Source organism: Perna viridis, chromosome 6 (assembly GCF_037379345.1).
Source record: "Perna viridis isolate PV_CMFRI_1.1 ecotype Kerala chromosome 6, ASM3737934v1, whole genome shotgun sequence".
NCBI lineage: Eukaryota > Metazoa > Mollusca > Bivalvia > Mytilida > Mytilidae > Perna > Perna viridis.
The window spans coordinates 19,469,639-19,473,805 of NC_142450.1; the positions used below are offsets into that span (position 1 = coordinate 19,469,639).

Below are 4,167 nucleotides of genomic sequence, written 5' to 3' on the forward strand. Positions count from 1 at the left end.
ATAGGTTCACTAATAACTTTTAGGTTTTGGAGAGAAAAAAAGGTGGATTTATACTTGGATTTAAGTCCATTTGTGATTAAGACATCATATTCCCTGTAGTCACCATATCTCTATACCATTGACTTTCCAACTTAATTGGAATCTTAAATCGCTCAAATCTATGAGTTACAAAGTTGTTTTTAGTTTAATGATTTTCAAACTGAAGAGTAATTTTACAACAAGAGTTGTTATCCTTGTGTGAACTGAAAAATTCTAGAGATAGGTAATCATTTATTGTAAATACGTGCAAAGTTCCGACGAGTTAAACCCACAGCCTAATCTAGACAACAATGACAAGGACAAATTTTAGTTTTAATTTATTACAAACAAATTCTACATCAAAGTGAGCACAAACAAGGAAAAGTTTTTTGCTCATTTCTTTCTTAAGATTAGGCCTTTGTTCAACTTCCTCCAGTCTGCAGTATTCATTTTTACTTCATGCATCTCCAAATCAAAATTTCAAGGTGTGGAACTTTGAAAATTCATTGAATATTGATAGTCAGTAATTCTTAGTGGAATTCATATTTTGTAAGAAATGCTGATTTAAGTTTTAGGAAATTTGAGGACATCAATGTACATGTACAGCCAGGAATACCAAAAGCAATAATACAAAAGAATATCCAAAAATATATATTGATGAACGGACTGTATAAATACACACTGCGTTAAAACAAATAATTATTCTTTTAAAAGACTAAGTTTTTATCGGTTTAGTTAGCTTACAATTTAATTATATAAATAGGCCTGCAGCAGCGCTAAGCTTGTCGTAAAAGGCGACTAAATAGTGCTCAGAAACCTAGCCGGGGCTGGGCGCTCTGCCAACAGAGCAACTGGGATGTGTGCCCCAGGTGGTGGAATGGGGAACCCCTGGCGTGTTACACGCTGGGATTGTCAGGCTATAATACGGAAAATATCACTGCAAACCATAGCAGTACACCGTGTTGGGAAAAATGTCACGTTCCTCGCACGTTAAAGAACCCTGCTGTGGTATTCGATAGGAGTAGGAACCCTTGCGCTTCGCCACAGGAAACTAAATTGCCCGACCGTACCCATCCCTCCTTTTTTCTAGTGGCAATCAAAATTTGTCGACCCCATTATCCTTGTGTCCCATCCCTCTCTTCATCATCATCATCATTTCATGTTCATCGCCTGAATATAGCTGAAACATTGCTGCTGGGGCGTTAAACCCCAACAAACGAACAAATGATTACTTTGAGGTCTTCCTTGATTAAGTGCCTCAGCACTTTGATTATTCTATGCAACCAACACTGGTGGTATATTGTTTTACCCTCGTTCGTTTGTCCTATAATGCATAATTTTGCATGATAACTCAAAAACACTTGCACTTGTCTATAAAATTGAAACATTAAGAAAGTGCTTACACTTATAGCGTATTGCATAACGAAAACAAATTTCATATATTTTAACAAAATGATGTTTAAAAGAGAAGAAAAACCGACTACATCCGATACTCACCTTGCCTTCAAACAGAAACGAGGAAAAAAAGTATGCCCTGGATGAAATCAGTGGTTTGGCGGGAGACATTTTGAAAATCGTAAGTCTAACTTTTTTTGGCATGGTAATTGGAGATGTTTTGAGAAAAAAATCCATACCACCAAGGAATCATAGATGACAATATCAGTTTCAATTTCACAGATACAATTAAAGCAGAATGTTTAGTTGAAAAACCTCTTGGAAAAATTATAAGAGAAAAGTCTGTAGACAGAATAAGTGCTGAACATTCTGATAATGAAGAAGAAGAATTTTAGCCTAACATGACAATAGGTGACATTGATGCTGACTTCAGTGGTCAGAATTATGACAATGTATATTCATTCCCATCATCAAATGATACAGGGTATGGTGATTCTAATAGGAATGTGTTTTATTTATTTGTATGTTTGTGCATTTTTATTTGCATATGGCAGTCTGCCCAGGTAATTCCAGATATTGCAATCCATAATCTATTATCGTTTTTGCAGATTTTTTTTTAATGCTCTATCAGCAGAAATTGTTGCCCTTGCTGGAATTGCTTCAGTGATTCCTGCTTCTATTTATAAATTATACAAATACTTTGGATTGGAAAAGGATAATTTTACAAAATTTGTTGTTTGTAAAAAATGTTATAAATTGTAAAAAAACGTATGAAGATTGTATTTTGTTAGTAGAAGGACAAAAATAGTCAAAGAAATGTCATAATATTATTTTCCCAAACCATACACAAATTGGTAGAAGAAGGGAATGTGGTGAACCACTTCTTCAAATTGTTCAAATACAGGGTAAGTCACTTACATTATCACTATCTAGCTTTTATTGAGACCCGATTTTGAAGATAAATGTGAAATTTGGCGAACAAGAAGAGAGGATTCAGGTTTCTTCGGTGATATATTTGATGGATATGGGAAGAATTTCAAAATTCCGAAAATAATGATTTTTTGAAAGAAAAACAAAATTATGAAATGATGTTAAATCTTGATTGGTTTCAACCATATGAACATGTTACTTACTCTGTAGGAGTTCTTTATGCTGTTATATTGAATTTGCCCAGGGAAGAATGCTCTGAAGTTAAAACTGTTATGTTCCTTTGAGTTATCCCAAATATGAAAAAGGAACCAAATGTTCTGAGTTTAATTGGACCCCTTATAGATGAACTAAAGGTTGCTTGGAATGAAGGTTTTGTTTTGCAGTCCTATAAAGAAAAGAATTCCAGCATTTTCAAAGTAGCATTAATGTGTGTAGGCTGTGACATTCCATCAACCCGTAAATTGTGCGGATTTTTAGGTCATAGTGCAATACTTGGATGCTCAAAATGTTATAAATCGTTTCCTGGTGATATCGGATAAAAAACTTTGGCAGATTCAATGTTCAGGATTGGCCAAAGAGAAACCTAGAATAGCACAAAAAGTATATGCAACTTGTTTAAAATGTAAAAACACAAACTGAACGAAAAAAACTTGAAAGCAAATAAGGTATTCATCTGTATGGGAACTGGTATAATTTGATCCAATAAGAATGGCTGTTGTAGATTCGATGAACAATCTTTTTCAAGGAACAACGAAAAAAAAATGTCAAACCCTGGCATTTTAGATTTTATTACCTGATCAGCTTGAAGAAATTCAAGAAAGGGTCGATTCAGTTAAACCTGCTAGCAACATTGGAGCAATTCCACGAAAAATATCTTCGTTTTTTTGGTGGATTTACAGCTGATCAGTGGAAGAATTGGACAAACATTTTCTATATTTGCTTGATTGACATACAGCCTCCTGAAGACCTTGAGATTTGGAGAGAATTTGTTCTGGCAAGTCACATCATAACCTCTAAATTTATTACAGAACCAGAAATAAGACAATATTTGAAATTCATGTCCTGAAATTTTGTAAAGCATTTGAACAGAAGTATGGCACTGAAAAAGTTACACCAAACATGCATCTTCACTGTCATCTTGGTAGTTGTGTGAGAGATTTTGGTCCTGTTTACTCCTTTTGGCTCTTCAGTTTGACTGTTATAATGGACACATTGGAAATCTTCCAAACAACAGCCGATCAATAGAATTACAGATGATACGTCGTTTTACTAGAGATGCATGCCTATGGATTTTCCAAGTTGTCTAACACTATCTGACAACCAGTGAGTTCAGAATTTTAAAAGAAACATATAAACATATGTATAGTGATGTGTCTAATATGATTTACCCCGAGTCTTGTCAAAAATGCAGCTTTGTTACCCTTAGAAATGAAGTGTACGGTTCCTGGGAGTCCAGACATAGACGTTTATCATTTATTATGGCTTACTGGAATACTAGAGATGGAAAAATTATAGAAGATACTGGTGCTGGGACCCTTGTTCCTGGTATTGTGCAGACATTTTACCGACATCATTGTTGGTAATGAAAGTAACGTGCATATATTTGCAAAGGTCAACTGGTTAGTTCTTCTTATTGCTCTTATTGACAGATATCACTGTGGAAAGCCGGTAGAAGCATGGAACACAGACATATATGATGTTTGTGGACCCTCTGCCTTCATTTCACTTCAAAGAATATATTGTAAATATATTTGTGCGGACGGAAACCTATAAGAAAAGCCTGTTTCATACATATGTCCATTAAATAATGCGATGAATATATAA

The 4,167-nt window shown here is 34.7% G+C and overlaps 2 pseudogenes; both read left to right on the forward strand.

The window, feature by feature from the left end:
* Window positions 1-1,473: 1,473 nt before the first annotated feature.
* On the forward strand, window positions 1,474-3,650 carry LOC148613973 (uncharacterized; annotated as a pseudogene).
* Window positions 3,651-3,653: 3 nt separating this feature from the next.
* LOC148613974 (uncharacterized) lies at window positions 3,654-4,167 on the forward strand (annotated as a pseudogene).